At 40.4% G+C, this 22,763-nt stretch overlaps 1 protein-coding gene across 4 annotated transcripts in view; it reads right to left on the bottom strand.

Moving 5' to 3' along the window:
* Nucleotides 1-22,763, bottom strand: part of KLHL2 (kelch like family member 2) — a 102,185-nt gene that overhangs the window by 49,847 nt on the left and 29,575 nt on the right. Inside the window, exon 1 of one of the 4 annotated variants that reach the window (XM_067551792.1) lies at nt 6,338-6,458. The exons of the other annotated variants lie outside the window; for them this stretch is intronic. The gene's annotated coding sequence lies outside the window, so the exon portion shown is untranslated. Of the gene's footprint in view, nt 1-6,337; nt 6,459-22,763 lie in introns of those variants that run through there. 4 annotated transcript variants of the gene reach the window in all.

The following is a 22,763-nucleotide window of genomic DNA, read 5'->3' on the forward strand; positions in this document are numbered from 1 at the left end:
CTGGCAGCAAGAAGGAACAGAGAGGGAGGGGGAGCTGGCAGCGCCTATATACGGGCGTGTGTGTGCCGCGGAAGGGGGCGCTAGAGCCAGCTCATACGGGTACCAGTAGGGGAAAAAGTTTTCCGGCACCAGTGCATGTGGCGCACATACACCTCTAAGTTGGGAATGGACATAAGCAAGCACTCGAAGAAGAATAGAGTATGTCCAGCAGGTTAAGGAGTTCCTCAAAATGCTCCTTTCACCTCTCAACAATCTTCTCAGTCTCAGTCAGCATTTCACCAACCTTGCTGAGAACAACCTGGGCAATGTCCCGCTGACCCCTCCTAAGGTGATAAATGGTTTGCCAGAACACCTTTGAGGCCATCTGGTAGTCAGTCTCCATGGTTTTTCCAAACTCCTCCCAGGCCTGCATTTTTGCTTCAACAACCACCATAGCCACAGCGCTCCTAGCCCGCTGGTACCTCTCACTCATATCAGGAGTCCGATTCACAAGCATTACTCAGAAGGCCTCCTTCTTTACTGTGACAGTCAGCAGGTCCTAGGGTTGCCACCATGACAGGCACCAATTGCCTTCAGGTCACAGTTTTTCATGGCTGCCTCAACAATTGAGGCCCTGAACACGGTCCCCTCAGACTCAACGTCCACGACCTCATCCAGAATACAGGAGAAGTTCTTCCAGAAGTGGGAATTGAAGTGTTTCCTCACAGGGTCCTCCACCACATGTTCCCAGGCAACCCACACTGACTGTTTGGACCTCCCGTCTATCTGGCCAGCATCTCATGCTTTGGATCCAACTCACCACCAAGTAGTGATCGGTTGACAGCTCTGCTCCTCTCTTCCCCCAGGTGTCCAGAATGTATGGTCTGAGGTCTGATAAAACAACTATAAAGACAATCACTGATCTTCAGCCCAAGATGCTCTGGTACCAGGTACATTTATGAGCAAGCTTGTATTCGAATATGGTGTTTGTTATGGACAATCCATGACTAGCACAGAAGTCGAACAACAGCTCACCTTTTGGGCCCAGATCAGGGAGGCCGTTCCTCCCAATCACTCCCCTCCAAGTATCTCCATTGTTCCCTATGTGGGCATTGAAGTCCCCCAGTAGAACAACAGAGTTGGTAGATGGCACTCTATCAAGCACCAATCCCACATCTCCAAAAAGGCTGAGTACTTTGAACTGCTGTTAGGCACTGACCCAAAGCTCTTCCTCTACCTCGGTGGGTCCAGCACTTCCTTCTAGTGGTAGGTCAGGGAACTGCTTCACTCCTTAATGTTCTTTCACCTTCTAGTTGTCGGGGAGGGTAATACAGCCTCTCTAAGATGGCCGCTCGCTGCGGGGTCCCAGTCTTGTCTCTGGTTCTCAGAGGCCCTTGCCTCTTTCGCTGTGGCTCTTGCCCCTCCAGTGAATGGCTGGTGGGGATGGGAGGGCGGTCCCACCCTTGACTCCAGACCCCAGGGACCCTACAAGTAGCAGCCTGTGCTGTGGCTTCAGGAAAGCTGCTAGCTTCCCTGGGTCACTTCCCCGTGCCCCTTAACTTAATGTCTGGACCCTGATTGGACTGGGGCCCTTCCTGGCCTCCTTGGCAGGGGAGGATCTTGACCTCTGACAGCCCCACTGGCCGTGGTCGTGCCAACCAAATGTCCAGTGCTATCTTCTCCTTCTGGCAGATTCTTTTCCCTCAGGCCTCCAGACCTGGGAAAGGTCCTTTGCGCTCTTCGTGCAGGGTTTTTCCCTCCCCCAGTCTTTGTACCTGCAGGGTTCTCTTCTGCCAGCGTTCTGCTCCTCCTCCTAAACCCCCCTAGTTTCTGATAGCATCTTGCCTGCTCACACACATTCTGGTAGCTTGCTTCACTCACAAAACTGTAGCCACACCCTTTCTCTGGAGGGGAGACTTAACAAGTTCTGGGCAGGGCCTTGATTGGCTCCATGTGTGTTAATTAACCTGGAGTAACCCCTGCTCAGCTACCAGGGGAAAAGGGACTTGCTGAGCCTGGGGTTGATATATTTTAGCACTCTCCGGTAGCCATCTAGTCTGACCCTGTCACAACACTTAAAAACACACAGGGATCAGGGTTTTCCTCTCTGAGACCCAAAGTCTCAATGAGGCAACCCTCTTATCTACCAGTACAAACTCCAACTGCACAGCACTGAGCTGGGTACTTGTGAGTATCCTCAAACTCACCCGGAGCCTCTCCTGTGGGGCCACTCCAGAGTAGGAAAAAGTCTTAGTCGAACCTGAGTCGAAAAGTTTGTTTCCAGAACTCCTGCTATATGTGGAGGGGAGGTCAACTATATCTAACTAGTATTTTTCCACCTCTTCCACCTGTCTGGCTCTTTCCCTGTCAATGAATTAATGTTCCATGTCCTTAGAGCCAGCTTCCATTGCAGAAGACCAGTCCATCGTGGTCCATCCCTCCTGCTGCCATTCTGGCATCACACCCAGCCCTCACCCTTCGCCTTGTGGGTGGTGGGCCCACGAAGCAGGTCCATGTTGCTTTTTCGGGCTGACCTCAGCTGGGTTATATCAGTGGCATGGCCACCAGACACTCACCTTAAACCACCTCCAGGTCTGTCTCCAGGGGTGGATCCTGATATCCCTAATCCAGGTGAGATTCATGTAGTCATTTTTAGGTCTTCATGAGGGTCTTGGAGTGGACTGTTTTTGTCTGGAACCTTCCCCCCAGACTTGTTCACCTAGGGCAGAGGTCTTCAAAGTATGGGGCATGCCCCCCTGAAAGGGCGTGGAGGAATGTTGTGGGAGACATGGGAGTCCCCACAACAGGGCTCCCAGCTCGGAAGCCCTGCTGCTGTCCCCAGCCCCGACTGTGGCACTGTTCCCAGCCCGATTAGGAGTGGGTTGGGGTGCAGACAGGAGTAAGGGTGGGCACGGGATAAGAAGTTTGGAGACCATTGGCTTAGGCTGACCCTACCAGGAGCCCTAAACTCCAGACAACATAGCCCTGAGGTTCATTGGAACATGCAAGCCCCTCCACCACAACAAGGTAACGATCCTTGGGGAGGATCAAAATGAATTTTAACTTTCCTATCACAGGAAAACACTCAAATATACTTGGGAAGCAAACAGAGAAATGTAAGATCAGTCATGATGTTCTTCGGGCCATTTGGATAGCCTCTCCCACTGAAGATGACAAAGGGAAATGCAACAGGGATTGGGAACAAATTCTGATTTTTTTCACAATTTAAATTCCTCCCATTTCTAGGCACATTTTATCTGCACCGTTCTTTTGCTTAAGACACGTTTAAAAGTGTCTTACACACAAAATACAGGTCTTAAAATAAAAGTCAAACCTAGGCTTCCTATTTTTTACTTTTAAAATGCTGACAAAAGAATAGCATGATAGAGGCCTAAATAAAAACATGGCATCCTTTCTTTTACCACCATATGAGGGAGACAGGTCTGCATCAGCAACACTGGTGAAAGACTAAAGAAGAAGAGTTATCTTATCTGAGTCCCAATGCTCCACAGCTCAAAACAGGAGAGCCCTACATACAGGATCACATGCCTTGCAGTCTCAGATGAAGAGATACTCATGATGACAATACTGCGGCTAATGAGATAGCATTTACCTTTAAAGACAGGACTCAAGTCGCGATTCACATTAATTAGTGTTTGTATGAACAGTTGATTGCACCACATCTGAACAATGAATCAATACAGGATTTTTCCACTGACTCCTGTCCTCACCTGAAAAGCTACTTAGGGGGAATTTTGATCTTTTAACCTCATTAGGTTGGCTAAATATTCTCAAACTCTACATATGTGCTTTAACCTCTTAACTCCCAAGATCCACATGTATTTCACAGGTGATAGCAAAGAATTAGAGATTATGGGGTTAATAGCATAGTGAGTAACAAAACATAAGTGAAGTTTTTTTGCCAGGAAACTCTCTTCCTAGGTAAAAATAATGGTTTGGTCTGATCAAAGGAAAACCTTCTGAATTTCAAGTTTTACAGCATTCATATAGTATTGAAATGAGACCCACTACAGAGAACAGTGGACAAGAAATGTTAATGCACACAAAAACCCTACAAAAACTAATTCTTAAAATATTCAAAGTCTGTACTTTTAATGTGTAAATAGACACAAGCTTAGCAAACGGTTTTTTGGTTTTTTTTAAACTTAGCCTGAAATACGTTACTATTTCTGACATATGAAAAGGAAAAAAGAGCTGCATTAAGACTAGGAAGTACAAAAAAAGGTTAAGATTAGGCCAAGGTTACCTAATACACATAAACTAGCTCCAATTTAACCTGAGTTTTTATTCTAATCTAGAGAAACCTACAGTGAAGCTTAATTTAGTGAAATGGATGGTAAACACACAATTCACATTTTGATATTGCAGTTAAATTACACTGCTGCCAAGTATACTTAGGCAAACATTAGGAAATACTTAGAGTATTTAAGAGCTGCATCTATGGAAACAACATAAGATTTACAAACTTCGCAGTTCATCTCTTTCAGTATTTATGTCAATTTGTCCTAGCATCTTTACTGAATATTTTCAGGATGTGACCCATGTACTGGATGCACTGATATGGTTTTCAAAATTCATGTATGAAAATGCAGCATTAGACTTAGAGCAGTGCAAGGAGCACAAATGTTAGAACATGTGACTTAAAGGACACATTTTACAGGGTTGCCTGGGTTCTGTCATACAGCTCCCACTGATTTTAATTGCAATTGGACAATAGCCCCTAAATGTGTCTTTAAAATTCTGGAGCCTTAAGAACATACAAATGGCCATAGTTAGTCAGACCAATGGTCCATCTAATCCAGTATCCGGTTTTCCAATTGTGGCCAATGCCAGGTGCTTCAGAGGGAATTAACAGAACAGGTAATCATCAAGTGATCCATCCCCTGTTGCCCATTCTTAGTTTCTGACAAACAGAGGCTAGGGACACATCAGAGCATAGTTTTGCATCCCTATCCATCCTGGCTAATAGCCATGGATGGATCTATCCTCCATGAACTTATCTAGTTCTTTTTTGAACCCTGTTATAGTCTTGGCCTTCACAACATCCTTTGGCAAGGAATTCCACAGGTTGACTGTGCGTTGTGTGAAGAAATAACTCCTTTTATTTGTTTTAAACCTGCTGCCTATTTCTTTTGGTGACCCGTAGTTCTTGTGTTATGAGAAGGAATAAATAACACTTCCTTATTTACTTGCTCCACACCAGTCATGATTTTATAGACCTCTATCACACCCCCACTTAGTCGTCTCTTTTCCAAGTTGACCAGTCCTCCTCGTGAGGAAGTCCTCCTCATGAGGAAGCTGTTCCGTACCCCTAATCAATTTGTTGCCCTTTTCTGTACCTTTTCCAGTTCCAAAAAATCTTTTTTTAGATGGGGTGACCAGCTCTGCACGCAGTATTCAAGATGTGGGCATACCATGGATTTATATAGAGGCAATATGATATTTTCTGTCTTATTATCTATCCCTTTCCTAATGATTTCCAACGTTGTTAGCTTTTTTTTTTTGAGTACTGCTGCTCATTGAGTGGATGTTTTCAGAGAACTATCCACAATGACTTCCAAGGTCTCTTTCTTGAATGGTAACAGCTAATTTAGATCCCATCATTTTATACGTAGAGTTGGGATTATGTTTTCCAAGGTGCATTACTTTGCATTTATCAACATTGTAATTCATCTGCCATTTTGTTGCCCAGTCACCCAGATTTGTAACACTTTGCAGTCTGCTTTGAACATAACTATCATGAGTAATTTTGTATCATCTGCAAATTTTGCCATCTCACTGTTTATCCCTTTTTCCAAATCATTTATGAAGAAGTTGAATAGTACTGGTCCCAATACAGACCCTCGGGGTACACCACTATTTCTCACTCTCCATTCTTAAAATTGACCATACATTCCTATCCTTTCATTCCTATCTTTTAACCAGTTACTGATCCAGGAGAGGACCTTCCCTTTTATCCCATGACAGCTTACTTTGCTTAAGAGCCTTTGGTGAGGGACCTTGTCGAAGGCTTTCTGAAAATCTAGAGTTCACTATATACACTGGATCACCTTGTCCACATGCTTGTTGACGCCCTCAAATAATTCTAGTAGATTTGTGAGACATGATTTCCCTTTACAAAAACCATGTTGGCTCTTCCCCAACAAATCATGTTCATCTATGTGTTTGATAATTCTATTCTTTACTATAGTTTCAACCAATTTGCCTGGTACTGAAGTTAGGCTTACCAGCCTGTAACTGCTAGGATCACCTCTGGAGTCTTTTTTAAAATTGGCATCACATCAGCTATCCTCCAGTCATCTGGTACAGAAGCTGATTTAGGTGATAGGTTACATACCACAGTTAGTAGTTCTGCAATTTCACATTTGAGTTCCTTCAGAACTCTTGGGTGGATACCATCTGGTCCTGGTGACTTATTACTGTTTAATTTATCAATTTGTTCCAAAACCTCCTCTATTGACACCTCAATCTGGGACAGTTCCTCAGATCTGTAACATAAAAAGAATGGTTCAGGTTTGGAAATCGCCCTCATATTTTCAACCATGAAGATTGATTAAAAAATTCATTTAGCTTCTCCACAATGACCTTCTTCAAAATTCTTTTTTGGCCTTCCTAATTATATTTTTACACTTCACTTGCCAGAGTTTATATTCCTTTCTATTTTCCTCAATAAGATTTAACTTTCACATTTTAAAGGATGTCTTTTTGTCTCTAACTGCTTCTTTTACTTTGTTTAGCCACAGTGGCACTCTTTTGGTCTTCTATGTTTTTTAATTTGGGGTATACTTTCAAATTGAGCCTCCATTATGATGCCTTTAAAAAGTTTCCATGCAGCTTGCACAGCCTTATGAAATTAAAAATGGACAACAGCCTGATGAAGTGCAATCAGTGGAGGTGTCAGACAACTGGACAAAATACAGTTCTAGGGCTTGTCTATGTAGCGCCCTTTAATGCACACCAGATACCTTTTTAATACAAGCCAGCAGGATCTACACAGGACAGCTAGAGCACAACATGTTCTATCACTTGACAATTCACACCCCTCTAATTTGCACTATGGTGTTGTGTACAATCCCTTATTTCCCAACACTGTTTCCCTATACAGCAGCCACAGCATTTATAACATGCTATTGTTTCAGATGTAAATAAGCATTCAGCAAAGTTCCAAAATAAAAGAAATTACAACCACAAAATGCTGTAATAAATATTAAGGTACCTAAGACTTGGAGATAAATCTCATCTGACTAAGCTGGAAACTAAAAGCCATCGTGGTATTAAGGAAAAAAGTGAGTGTAGATACTTGCTTTTCAGTTATTTCCTAAAATACATTCATGTAACATTAACAGTCCATTGTAGGCCACCCAAAGCAAGAATTCACAGTCCTTGCTCACAGTGGACTACAATACTTGAAATTACACTATTGTAATAAGTCCCTGCAATTCCTTAGGAACAGGGTGATTTAAGACTAAATTCAGTCTGAATGGAGCCACTTGCTACCAGGGTTTCTTCAACCAGAGATTGTAATGGTTCCATTAATTCCATCCTATAAATACAGGACCTAAAATGCTAAAATTCTCAATCATGTGGAAATTTCCCCGCTTCCCCAAGAGCTAAAAATATAGTTCGGATTGAGAGGGTACTAACAGTATGTATCTCTGTCCCTCTCTAAAGGCTGATCCACATTAGAGGTATCTGAATCAGTTGAGGCATCCAGCTAATGGGTTTAGTCATTTAGAAGCTCATGCTTTCAGTGCTGTAGGTCCTAGTTTCAAACCTTCCTAATGACCCAACTGGGTTTGATTATATTAACACTTATTGCTAACACCATATTTTTATGCTTGCCTAATTATAATCCTTTCTAAGGGCTAGAAAGCCTGATAAAGCAGTTAAAACTTTTATCATCTGTTTATGGTAGCACTTACACTGTGTTAGGTGCTTCTCAGATGTTCAAGAACAGTAGTCCTTGCCCAAAGGACCTCATGGTCTAAGGACAGACAAAGATTAAGGGGTAGTTTCAAATACAAATAAACACAATTCAGAACAGGCAGCATGATGGAAGTTTTGTTTTTTTAAGTATTTAAAATCTGAGACCCCAAATGTTTTGCAAATCATCATAGGGAAAAAAGGTTATATTTTTCCCACTTGAGCAAAAGCCAACACAACATTGCAAGTCCACAACCATGTCTTAAAGTATGTTTCAAACATGGTTATTTTTATAGTTTAGACAGACTTGGTTGTAATTAATAAAGTTTTTTCTGCTGTTATAATTGAGTATTTGCTATAAGCCTTTAAGTAAAAAAGCATCAGCAATAGCCAGCAAACCCCAAGGTCTGAACTGAAAACACAAGGCAGAGTTAACTCAAGCAGTGGAGTACAGCACCAGCGCTAGCTGGTGTACATTTCTCCCCCACCACACCCACAGGCAGATGAATCAGTCTCTAAATCTCCCATTTTATAGTAATACAGAATCCAAAAAGCAGAGTAGAAGAAGTGCTTAAAACTGAAATACTTTGTGTGTATGCTGCTTGTCTTTCAATACAGAAAGAATGAGTCAAGATCAACATCTGTAATAGTGGGTGGATGACATCTGAGCAGGCTAAAAATACATGTTAATAACCACAGCACACAAAGCTAAGAACAGTACTTTACATTTCATCCAGGAAAGATTTTAGCTTTATATGTGTAGTTGGGATTATGTTTTCCAATGTGCATTACTTTGCATTTATCAACACTGAATTTCATCTGCCATGAATTGTGTCTAAATTCTTCTTGGAAACATTTCCTTGTAAAATTTCTAGAAAAGATTATTTTTTAATGATACTTCACTGACAGTAAAGGGTTATTTAAAAATCAAGGTATCGTTTTGCAACAATCTATAACCAAGGCTGGGATTTTCAAAGGAGTTGAGTGTCTAATTTCCCATTGTGCCTTTGAAAATTCTCATAAGTAAATGAAAATTTAAAATAATGCAAGCTGGTTATAATACATTTATCCTCATCTAAAGCAGGATTAAGTTCCAAAGGTAGCAACCATTATGGAAAAGGGATTTCCTCTTATTTCCATGAGCTTAATCCTTGGCATAGATAAGCAATGTTGATTAATACCTGTGATGTGGTGGGTCAGAGAAGAATACATGTTCTCTTCTGTATATCTAAGTTTACCATTCTAACAAGCACCTTGAATTTCACCTGGAAGTAGATAGTCAGTGCAGAGTGAGAAGCACAGTTTTAGCATGTGCTCATTGGTACGAACATAGAACACAGGAAGCTGCATTCTGTATTTGAAATTTTCCAAAGGTGGCCCTTCAAGGATGACCCCTAGAATCATTGCCAAGAATGGGATAAAAAGGTATGGATGCCCAGGGCAAGGTTCACAGAGGAGATGAAAAGACAATCTTTCAGCCAGCCGCAGATATGGGCATTCTGGACAATGCAATTTGGGAATATGATGATTCTAGTAATATTTTAAGACTGAAGACCACATGGACAGTGGGTGGACTAATGCTCTTAGCTGAGGAGGCAGATTACTCACACAAGGTGTCTTCTTCAACAGTATGTGGTTAAATAGCAACTGGGTAACAGAAAGGTGGCATGTCTAATGGATAGGGCACTGGACTGGAGTCAGACTTGTGTTCATATTCCTGGCTCTACTGCAGGATTTACTGTGTGGACAAGTCACTTGATCTCTGCCTCCCCTCTCATTTTTTGTCTGTGTGGTCTATTTAGACTGAAGACTCTTTGGGGCAGGGACTGTTTCTCACTAGTGTTGGTACAGCACTTAGCTCAACAGGGTCCTAATATTGGTTGGGGCCTTTAGGCATTACTGTAATATAAATAACTGGACAGTTAGAAAAAGATTTTGTAAGCTATTCTATAATTTTAATTTCAGTAAAACATTCTCAGAAAATGGCTAAAATCTGCCTTTGGTCTGACAATTAAAGCTGTTCCTCCCTGGTAAATTGCCTCGTGGACATCATTCTGCTGATAGGAAAGCTTCCTACTGATGCATTTTGTGGGAAAGTGCCATTTCATTTGATCTGGAGCTTCTTTTTACCCACTATTCCACTTACACCCACTTTTAAATCACTGCTAGGAGGCTGACATCCAACTGTAGGAGTTCAACACATCTTAATTGGTCTGAATAAATCAAGATGTTACTGGACAACAACATAAAATAACCATACCTGATCAAGCCAATGGTCTACTTGATCCAGTATCCTGTACTACATACTTCAGAGCAAGATGCATGCAACTTCATAGCAAGGTATTACAGAATAATCTGCCCACTGAGAAAGTCTCTTTCTAAACCATGTACTTGAGCTTTGCCTTGAAGCATGAGGCCTCATACTATTTCTAAAAGGATCTTCTTTCTACCTAATGTAACAGTAGATGGGATCATTATCCATACATTTACTACAGTTTTGAATTCTAAACAGCTCTTGGCCTGAATATATTGCAGCAATAAAGTTCCACAGGCTAATCATACATTGTTTAAAAAAAAATTCTTCAAGTTTTTAATTTCTTGTGTTTCTATTTCATTAAATTAAATATTCTCATATCATGATAGGGTAAATAGGAGCCCTCAATGTACTTTTTCAATACTAGATACATTATACTAGATACTTTGTATCTATCAAGTCTGCTCTTACTCATCTCCGCTCTAACTTAAAAAAGCTCCTAATCTTAAATCTGTCTTTATTTTAAAGTCCTTCCATGTCTCTAATCATTTTAATCACCAGTCTATGAACATGCTATATTTTATTTGAGATCAGCTTATCACGACTGAACACAGTATTCAAAGTGAGGTCATAAGATTGACTGATTTTATAAAATTAAGTGCTTGCTATCTTCCCCCCTGCCTTGTTTTTTTTTTTTTTTAAACCCCCACTGCATATTGAGCAGAGGTTTTCATTAAGTTGTCTGCAATGACACCCAGGTTTATTCCTTAGTGGTGACAGTTAATACAGAACCCAGCAACGCACCTCCGAATAATTCAAATTATTGCTTCCAACAGTCATTATCTTGCATTTCTCAACACTGAATTTTGTCTGCCATCATGTTGCCCATACACCTTGCTTTAGTAGGTACCCGTTTAAGTTCCTCCATTTTCTCTTTTGACTAACCTAAATAATTTTGTCATCTGCAAATGTTGCCACTCCCCGTGCACACACTTTTTCAAGTGTAATATATTAAAAATTAGTCCTACTTTGAAACCACCTGGCACTGCTTTATCCTTTTGCTATGATGAAAATGACTATTTATTCCTACTCTTCTGTTTTGGTCAATTTTTTATCTATGACAATACTTTACTTCTTACCCCATGACAATTTCTGAGACACTGTCAGAGGCTTCTTTGAAATGTTCTTTCAGATGGTTCTTTTTTATCCACTCTTTCAACAATATACTCATAGAATTCTAGTAGATTTCAGAGATACCATTTTTGGTAGAGAAGTTGTTTGAGTTTGCCCCCATCCTTTTGCCCCAGTTCTATTTTAAATTCTCTTCTCCACTAGTATATTTCACACTGAAAGAAGGCTCACTTGTCTTTAATTTCTAGGATCACCTGTAATGCTTTCCTTAAAATTAGATACAAACTGGTTACTGTAGTCCTTTATAGTAGCTGATATTAACCACTGATTACATATTTCTGTTAGTATCTCACACACTTCATTCTTAGGACTTTCTTCAGTAAATCAATGAATTCTCTACAGATTGTTGCATGAAACATGATCGGCTCATTGCCTAATAAAGGTCTGATGCCACACTGCATAAGAAACCTTGATTATTTGCCCTACAGGATAAAGCAGACAAACATTTCCACATACTTGTTAAGAGAGTAGCCCAAAACAATGTGGAAAAAATTCCAGCAATACCCAAGAGCATGTCAGCTTTCCTCATGTCAAATGCACATTTTTTCAGATTATTTCATCCTATCTTATGTCACTGGACAAGCAAAAGTAAAAAGAGTAACAGTTTTATGCACGCAAGTAAATTGCTCACCACCAGCCAGCTAGGAGGGAGCTGGGGTTATTTTCAGCATTGGCATTCACCATCACACCAAAAACACCCAAACTCCTTTAGTAAGATGTTACTCAAATTCTTTTACAAACGGTAATAGACAGGAGAGTGACAGTATTAATTATCCATATTCTACCAGCACCATTGTAATAATTGGGCTTACACATTTACTACAATTCTGAGCCTAACTGTGGGAAACTGGATACAAGTTCATAAAGTGTCACAATAACCTATAACAAATGTTGATGAGAAAAGGTGCAAAAGGGAGTCAGAAAGACTGAGTTAGTCCAAACAAAAAGCCCTACTGCTATAACTCTAGGACTGTTAAGCTCATGCCTGGTAAGCAGGAGAAGTGTGGGACTGGAAATTAATGAACCAAAACTGCTGTGTTTGCCTCGCGTACCACCAAGCCGGCTTCCGCGTACCACTGGTGGTACGCGTACCACCGGTTGAGAACCCCTGATCTAGACAGCTTTCTATCCACCCTATAGTCCATTCATCCAATCCATACTTCTGTAAGTTGCTGGCAAGAATACTGTAGGAGACTGTATCAAAAGCTTTGCTGAAGTCAAGGTATATCACATCCACCACTTTCCCCACATCCACAGAACCAGTCATCTCATTATAGAAGGCAATCAGTTTGGTCAGGCATGACTTGCCCTTGGTGAATCCATACTGACTGTTCCTGATTACCTTCCTCTCCTCCAAGTGCTTCAAAATGGATTCCTTGAGGACTTGCTCCATGATTCTTCCAGGGACTGAGGTAAGACTGGTCTGTAGTTCCCCAGATCCTCCTTCCCTTTTTTAAAGATGAGCACTAGGTTTGCCTTTTTCCAATTGTACAGGACCTCCCTGATTGCCATGAGTTTTCAAAGATAATGGCCAATGGCTCTGCAATCACATCAGCCAACTCCCTCAGCACCCTCAGATGCATTGCATCTGGCCTCATGGAATTGTGCATGTCCAGCTTTTCTAAATAGTCCTGAACCTGTTCTTTCACCATTGAAGGCTGCTCACCTCCTCCCCATACTGTGCTGCCAAGTACAGTAGTCTAGGAGCTGACCTCGTCTATGAAAACAGAGGGAAAAATAGCATTGAGTACTTCAGCTTTTTCCATATCTGTCAGTAGGTTGCCCCCCCCAGTTCAGTAAGGGGCCCACACTTTCCCTGACCTTCTTGTTGCTAATGTACCTGTAGAAACCCTTCTTGTTACTCTTCACGTCCCTTGCTGGCTGAAACTTCAGTTGTGCTTTGGCCTTCCTGATTTCACCCCTGCATGCTCGAGTAATATTTTTATACTCCTCCCTAGTCATCTGTCCAAGCTTCCACTTCTTATAAGCTTCCATTTTGTGTTTAAGCTCACCAAAGATTTCTGTTAAGCCAAACTAGTCGCCTGCCATATTTGCTATTCTTTCTACACATCAAGAGGGTTTGTTCCTGTGCCCTCAGTAAATGTTCTTTAAAATACAGCCAGCTCTTCTGAACCTCTTTCTCCCTCATATTAGCCTCCCAGGGGATTCTGCTTATCAGTTCCCTGTGGGAGTCAAAGTCTGCTTTTCTGAAGTCTGGGGTCCATATTCTGCTGCTCTCCTTTCTTCCTTTTGTCAGGATCCTGAATTTGACCATCTCATGGTCACTGCTACCCAGGTTGCCACCCACTTCTACTTCCCCTACCAAATCTTCCCTGTTTATGAGCAGCAAGTCAAGAGGAGCACAGCCCCTAGTTGGTTCCTCTAGCACTTGCACCAGGAAGTTGTCCTCAGCACTCTCCAAAAACTTTCTGGATTGTCTGTGCACTGCTATATTGCTCCCCCAGCAGATGTCAGAAGACCCATGAGAACCAAGGCCTGTAATTTGGAAACTTCCATTAGTTGTCTGAAGAAAGCCTTGTCTACCTTATCCTCCTGGTCTTATTTATAGCAGACACCCACCACATCACCCTTTTTTCTCTCGCCTCTAAACTTAACCCAGAGACAGATTCTCAACAGGCTTTTCTCCAGTTTCATATTGGAACTCTGAGCAACCATACTGATCTCCCCAACCTTCTTTCTTTTCTTTCCTATCTCTCTCCTTTTGCCTTCTGTTTAACAAAAGTTTGGCTTAGCCACCCAAGACTGCATATTTTACAACACTCTGGAAGCCTGTGAATGGAGAGGCAACTAAAAGTAAAGCTCTCAACAGCACAGTGCTGCTACAAGGTTTGCCACAACTGAGAAGGGCTGTTAAGACCACATGCTGTGCCTGTGTTTTTCTATCAGTGAGGCTGCAAGTGAGAGTCAACACCAGAGACAGAAGCTGCATTTTCTCTCTCTTCTTTCCCCATGTGTGCGTTTGTATTGTTTTGCCTTCTAGGAAACGGGATTGGATTCTAACAGCAGCAGCGACAGCTCCAGCCCATCTCAACTAACTACTACTTCTCCCCTAAAAGGACAGTTATTACCATTGTTGATATCATCTAAGAGACTGTCAAACAAGGATTTTTCCCTTTATTATAACTCTCTCCAGCTAAAGGAAAAGGGAACAAGAGATATTGTTAAAAGCCTTATTTAACACTTTACACATCAAATGTTTTAATTTCTTTTCCTTCTTTTTCTGTCTTCTATAAATGATTAAAAGGATTTTTCATGATTTTTGCCATGTTACCAAGCAGGCTGAGGTCTCTGTATACCAAACTCCAAATACTGTTTAACACTGGTTAATGTTGGACTGTGAGTGGGTTATGTTAACACCTTTAACTCTCTGGGCTCCCATATTCCATCTAAATATATATAACAGTGCCCAATGTATCAGTTGTTGTTTACAGGCACCAATAAAATGTTCCTGACCCATAAAACAAAACTTTAGACAAGAATAATATACAGGGTGGAGAGGGATAGTTAGAATATGTAAAACTTCATATTTTAAAAAATAAATACATCAACTATACCCAATTGCTCCTTGACCAATTATTAGTTTATCAGTAAGAACCATTACCTCCAACAAAATGTTATTTTGCTGTAAATATCCAAAAGTGTAGTTACATTAAAATATAACGTTTGTTCATTTGAAGAAGATGCTTGTATTTGTAATGAAATCTGCTTATAGGAAGACCATCACCCTCCAATGACAAGCAGCTATGTATAGCAGATGAGGGGTAGAGTACCATGCACAACACACTAGATTCATTCACTGGAAAGTTAGATCATTTACTGTTGCCTGATATTTCTTAAAATGTATATGAATTCTAGAATTGTGTGCCACTGTTTCTCCTTGAGATATGCAGCATATAAGTTAGGCCCTCACACTATTTAAATTCTCAAAGCTGTCATCAAAAATACCAAGACCTACACTGCAAGAGGTATACAGATGATTGGTGGAAGCACAACATATAAAATATATTCAACAGCAAAAATAATATTTTGCAGATTTTGCAACAAAAAAGGTTTTACAAGAATGAGAAAATGACAGTGAGCAGTCGTCATTGTTCAAGCTGAGTGAGCTGCAAAGAGCACAAACTGAGATAAATGAGGGGTTTCTTTTAAATTCAATTTCAATCATCTATATTGCCATTAGGGACAGGTAATTTTTTTTTAAAATATTTTAATTTAAATGACATTCTAAAGCTAATCAGGTAAGCAGTGGAGAAAGAGAACACCAGCCACCAATAGGGTTTGACACTTAGTGACTTCATCAGTGGAATATTATTAGGTTTAATTTAAAATAGCCTAATGTGCAAAGACATTTTAGTGGCATGTTCTTTTAGTGGCAAGTTTTGCACACTGTGTCTGACATTGCATGCAAATTTGAGCTAATTTGCATATAATAAATTTCACCTTTAAAAAGCAGTTTGGATTTAATGCTGGTAAAAGTCATTTGACTGACATCCTGGATGAATGAAATCTCCTGTTTATCTACAAGGTGGCAGCAGGGATCATTGTTCTGTCAGCATGCTTCAATCCTGATCACAAGGAAGACAGACTTCATCTACAGGCAAGAGGGATAGGTCAGTCCTCATAGCCATTCAGTGTTTTACCTCTACCAAATAGTCCAAAGCATGACAATGAGTTTGTGCCGAGAATGCTGGGAACTGAAACCCCAAACTTATCTCATACAGGTGCTGTCAAATATCCATTAAATGGAAACATCTTTTAATCCCTTTAAAGCTGGGCTGTATTCAAAATTGGTGACTTCAATGTTAAAGACTTTGTAGCTCACTGGTAAGGCCCTGAAGCATTCAGCCCCAACTTAAAGGGTCTTATTTGTATTGCAAAATATGTGTCTAATTATGATAAAGGAATGTTAAGGTTGCTAAGTCAATCACTTAGGTTAGAAAATGTCAGAATTGAGGTTACCTATGCAACCTTAATTGAGCCATCCTTCCGCATATGCATTGATAGTCTTAATTACATTATCAAACTCCCCCTCTCCCCCATGGATTGTCATCAGGGTTTGAACCCAGAACCTTCAAATAGACACCACAGACCTCTTCCACTTGAGTTAAAGGAACAAAAGATAAGAGAAGTAGGTTGTTTTATCTTCTGTGTGGCTCAGCCCCTAATGGATATACTAAACACTCTTTGCCAATGGGTATCACCTCAAGATTCTAATCTTGGCTTTGAGACCAGAGTGAGGTCTAATCATCAGAGCCGTGGTTATCAACAGAATACCAAGAACGCAGATGGGGCACAGTCATTCAGAGAGGAAAAGTCGCTAAGTGATAAAGTTGGGTCTGTCGCATTAGAACACCTCAGTCACCTTATTTGTGAAATAAGTGAATGATGCCTGCCTGCATGGTAGAAATGAGGGCTTGGTCAATACATAAGCATTGGGAACTGCACAAATATTAACAGCCATCAAACGAATATGGGAGATCAAAACTCATGTCTTCTAGCTCCCAGCCCTTTACACCTACGCTAAAGGTTTTTAATTTTGGTGATGGTTGGGAGAGGACAAGGAGTGGGTGGACAGGAGAGTCATTATGCATGCAATTTTACCTGATATGTGGGCAAGTATGACAAGGCAGATATGAGTGTTATGCAACAGGCATGACACTTAGCAAGTCTTAACATCTGCCAAAACACCACCAGCCGGTTTTGTTTATGCTAGATCACAGTGAAATGCACAAGGAAACTGGTGCAAGATCACTTTCATAGGTCCTAAGAAATTGGCCATTCAAATATCTGAAGTTATGTAAACTTAAAATGTAAAGATGACTGATTTTTTTTTAATAGTTTCACCAGTGTCACCAACTGATACGGTCCAGACTGTTAAGCTTAAAGCAGAATGTTATCTGTGTGTGAGAACTTCCTATCAAGGCAGATAACAGCTTGAAACATTCTGTATGGTTTAATGAACATTTGGCCAAACAGTTTTTTTAAAATATTACATGCTGTACCAGATATTAAGCTGAGTTTTTGGCAAGTCAAACCTAAACCACAGGAAGTAAAAGTTAACAAATTTTAGCACAAAAGATTCTTATATCTTCATTGCTGCTATTTATGAAAGAATTTTATCATAAGCCATGTAAAGTGAATATGCAGTGTTGTCCAATAAAAGATTACATCACCCACCTTGTCTATGTAAAGTGACAGCTATTTTAATAAAATTCTATCCAAAACATTAATCAGAAAATCAATGTACACATAAAACATGAATATTGCTTCATTGTCATTTGCCAACTTTTTTCAAATAGACAGTAAGTAGAGCAACTAAGTTCTTTCACTCCAAGCAGTGCTTTCTGAGAAAATGGAATTGATAAACTGCACCTGCAGTCATCACTTCACCTAATGGCAAGCAAATTGGCTTAGTAATAGGTATTGGTTTGGTAATTAGTTTTGTTTGCTCAGCTGGTATGCAAACTGGTTATTGTAACTGTCCTTATTGGTGAAATATAAAAAAATGAAATTAAAAATTTACAATCTGGTGCAGGATTTTTCCCAATGCTATGTTTGTGTGTGTATGAAAGCAAGAGATTAGACCTGTGCATGCATGTGTATATCTCACACCATTTCATCTGAATGTTTTGTCATCTGCTCCTTCATTTATGACCAGTAAAGATTGTTTTTCTAAATAAAAGTTGGTGCAGTAACAAGAGGATGCTTACTAGCATGGAGGGTAGTGAACACATTTGGTTAATTTTCCTCAAGACTTAGTGGGTGACAGATTAGGCAGGTGAATAGCTGCAGAGGACATTAATGTAAGTATTGAAGAACATCTCTGGAGCCACTGATTCTAATTCAGGAATCAGAGTAATGGCTCAAGTGAAGGAAAGCATGGCACCAAAATAAAACAAAAAAGGCAATGAGGTAGACATACTGAGGCTAAATTCTGAAGGGTTCTTATGGAATAGAGATTCAGTACGATTCTGCCATGGCATGAAACAATGGATAATGAACTGGGTATTAAAAACAAACAAAAAACCCCAAAAAGCACCACGACAAAATTTAGAGCAATCATGCACAAAAAAATTCCTTGTTTGATGTGAAATATTTTTTAAATGTTTTTTACATTCACTGGAAATCTAGCCTTTTAAACATGAATGTTTATGCTGCTTATAATCAGTCTTGTTGAGATAAAATATAGTGCCTGTATTTTAGTTTGCCCAGGTCAAGTAGTGGTGTACTTTTGGTTTTTTCATTGATCAACCTTCATGTGCACCAAGCAGAATGGGCTGGAGAGTCTATTTCAGGCTCAAGCTCAGCTGTATGTCAGAGAATATACTAATCCAATTGGTTGCCAGAGAGAGTAGGATTCCTTTAGACACTAGGAACAAGTAATTTCTATATTAGTTTGTCACATTATTTTGTAACTTTTTGTTTTATTACAATGTAGGCACATGAATTTAAATAATAAAATCTAAAATTTTGAAACTAAAAATTGTTTCATTCTGATAAGTTCTCTGATAAATATTTCTACCTTACCAAAAAGGCAAAAAGGGGGAACTTGTTCTGTGTGATTGTCATAGAGCTGGTTGGGGGTAGAGCAAGCTCAGTGCAGACAAAGGTCGTAGAATTTTGCTACCTCACTAAAATAAGCCTCTATTGAATGTGTGCAAATGGCAATTTTCAGAAGCTTTTAACCAGGGTGGATAAAAATCAATTCTCTTTAAAAAAAATTCTGTTATTCATTTCTTTTTTTAAAAAAAGTTGAAAATGAAATCTGAATTTACTATAAAATACATTACAGCCTAAACTTCTTAAAAAATAATTATGCTGAATCCATGAGCCACTATCAAAAACTTTGAATTAAAGGCTGTTTTTCTACATAGTCAGTGGAAAAACATCTAACTTTTGAGGTCAAGCTTTATAAATATGGTACAATAGGTCATGTACTGTATTAAGGGCTTGTTTTGTTTAGTAAAAATAAATTTTATGCTGTTTTGCAGGTTTAATTAAATTGCAGATACTGCCTAAGGCAGCTTGACATAAATCATGAGCAAAAAGTTAAATATTTGTACAGAAAAATATCATTCATCATTGTCTAATATGCAAAAACGTATCATTAGTAAGAATCTGAAACTATTAAGTTATATAACTGCTTAAACAGCGATTCTCAACCTTTTTGTCCCGAGTACCACTCGGGTCAAGTACCACTTGACCTGACTGTACCTGACCCGAGTACCACTCGGGAAAAAAAGGAGGGGGGGGGGGATTTCAGCAGCGGCGGGGTTTCGCAGCGGCGGGCTTACATGGGGGGAACAATGCCCTCCGCCGAAACCCTTCCGCCGTTTGCCCCTTTTCGGCGGCAGGGTTTCCTAGAGGTGGGCAGGTGGGCACTTTTGGCGGCACGGTACGGCTCGCGTATCACCCAGCCTTCTGTGAAGTAGCACCGGTGGTACACGTACCACCGGTTGAGATCCACTGGCTTAAATAAATGTGTATCGTTATAATGTATATTCCTTGGTAGCAAAAAGATATACCATATCTAGTGTAAAGGCTCTGATGTAAGAACTTGCAGGGCTAAAACCTGGGACCATGCCTCCACATCACCACAGGAGGATTAGGCTGACATCCAACCAGAGGACCACCCAGCAGGACCTGAGTGGCAGCTTTCCCAGCCCGGTACTTAAGCCAGCCCACCAAATTTAAATCAATCCACCCTGCTTTTGACTATCAAATTCACGTGGATTTTCACAAGTACAGCATAAGACACATCTGATCCTAGATTCACTTTGTATGGGTAGCAATTGCAAAAATGTTATTCGTCTTAATTAGTTACCAAAAAGTTCACAAATTTAGAACCTATGTTGTCATGTTTACCATCTCTTCAAAGACTAAAAGTCAACTTTAATTGGCAGTCTGGCACATCCATCTTTGATGAGTTTCCACTTTCTTTTCTATCACCAATAATATTCATTTTACTTAGAGATACCCCAGCAACTGTCCAAAGGCCGCTTAACAAGAACAACACTAGAGGGGAAATATGTGATGAGACCTAATGCTTGGGTACCAAATACTTGATCTTGAAAATGTAAAGTTGCTTTGATTTTGTTCTTTTCAGGCATCCTTCTCTGACCTAGCTGCAGTATAATATAGTCCTTTGTATCAAATCAACTTTTTCTTAGAAAAAAGTGGATTATTCACAATGCAAGCCAGAAGCGCTGAATAGGCATCGGAATCTGTGTCTGACTTCTGATTCTAAACAGTGGTGAAGTATCATCAGTATATAAATACACAAACATCTCTTCTCACAGATGGATTCTGTTGTGGAAGAATGCTCAGCTGAGACTACCAGTTGAATAGCAGAGCTACCTCATCCTCAACCAGAGGAAGTCTTACTGATGGGAAGAGGTTGTTGACAAAGTTCACTACCCTTTTATCCAATCCTTGTTTTGAGAGTAGGTCAGGTTAACTATTTTGGCAAAATCTGTGATCATGCCTTATCTCTGGAAAGACAGTATTGTTATACAGCAGCACAAGTGTCCATGGTACTTTAGAGACAAGGTGAGTGAGGGAATATTTTTTATTAGACCAGCTTCTGTTGGTGAAAAAGAGAAGCTTTCAAGCTTACACAGAGCTCTTCATCAGGTCTGGGAAAGGTACTCAGAATGTCACAGCTAAATACAAGGTGGAACAGATAAGGAGTTAACACATGTTGCAAAAGACCATTCAAGGTGATGCAGGCAGTTAACTTCTCTACAGTCAGTAGGACAAAGGAGGGTTAGTAGGTTACTGATTGTTGTAATGAGCCATAAAACCAGCATCTCTATTCAGTCCATGATTTTTGGTATCTAGCAGAGTACAAATTTAAGTTCCTAGGCTCATCTGTTGAAGGTGTTGTACAGGTTTCCTTTGAGAACAAGGACTGAGAGGGCAGATATTGAGTGACCATTCTGTGAAAAGTGTTCGCCCATGGGTGATAGGGTGCTTTTGTCTTTTATAATTTTTCTGTGGGAGTTCATTCGAGAACATAGTGATTATCTGGTTTCACTCACATAATTGTTGGAGCCTTTGATGCACTGAATAAGGTATACCACATATTGTGATAGGCATGGAAAAGATCCATGAATTCTGAGGGCATTGGTCCACTTAGCAGTGGAGATATGTCTACAGGTTTTGCATCTGTTGTTATTGCAAGTCTGGTGCCATTTGAGTTAGCGTGTCCTGGTCTGTGGGGAGCTTGCTTCTGATGATGAGCTTGGCCAGTTTGGGGGCTGTGTGAAGGCCAGAATAGGGGGGTTCAGAAAAATTTCCTTCAGGATGTGGTTCCCCATCAAGTATGGATTGTAACTGTGTGTTGATACCCTGTATGGGTTCCAATATGTCACAGGTGACAACTAGAGGCAACCTGTTGGTGGGGATTTTTTCCTTTACTGAAGCAGGTTCACTCAGGGTATTTGGGAGGCCCGTTCCATGATACAAATCTACTTCTCTAGTGGAATCTCCTTGTTGTGAAGGTTGCTTTAAAATGTGTTATAAGGTGTATATCCCTCATATATTCTCCTCATGCATATTCTGTAGTATCTGAGTGCCTGGCTGTAGATAACAGATTTCTTAGTGTGTTTGGGATCTACAGAAGTAAGTGTGGTGATCTGTGGGTTTCTTGTATATAATTGCCTGTAGGGTTTCATTGTTCAAGCTGATCATAGTGTCTGGAAAGTAGATGCTGATGTGTGGGAGTGTTCTCAACAAAATTTGATGATTGTGTGGTGGTGGACGTTCTAGTGGAAATCTGTGAGGTCCTCTGTCCAGAGGACAAAAATATCTTTGATGCATCATAAAACCAAATGGCATGCCTGATATACATTCTTCCAGAAATTCTTCCTCAACATTCCTCTTTCTCAACAGCCATGAAGAGGCTGGCATATCAAGGAGCCATTCTAACATCCATCACTGTTGTTATGTGTAAGGATGAAATGTATGAGTTAGGGATATTGACCTCAAACACACTGCCAAAGTGTTGTCCATTGCCTCGTAGATATTTGAGGCAGGCAGCAACTCCATCATTGTTGTTGTACAGGGAGGTGATATCCACGATGGTGAAGACAGTGTTCTGAAGGAGGTTGTTAATGTTGCGGAGTTTCTAGAAGAAGTCAGTTGTGTCCTGGAAGAAACTGGCTCTATGTGTGGTGAGTGGTTGGAAGATGGTTTTTATGAGTACTGATATTCCTTGAATGACGTAGCCAGATATGATGGGTCTGCCTGGGCTCCCTTGTTGGTGCATCTTGGGAAGCATTTAGAAGATCCCTGGAATGGGTTGTAAATGTTGTAGAGCTTATTTTGGAGTTGTTTGGGGAAGGATTTGATGATATCCTGAAATTACTGGGTT

This window comes from Emydura macquarii, unplaced genomic scaffold (genome assembly GCF_026122565.2).
Source record: "Emydura macquarii macquarii isolate MOO-44397 ecotype Brisbane River unplaced genomic scaffold, CSIRO-AGI_Emac_v2 contig_1363, whole genome shotgun sequence".
In the NCBI taxonomy this organism is placed as follows: domain Eukaryota; kingdom Metazoa; phylum Chordata; order Testudines; family Chelidae; genus Emydura; species Emydura macquarii.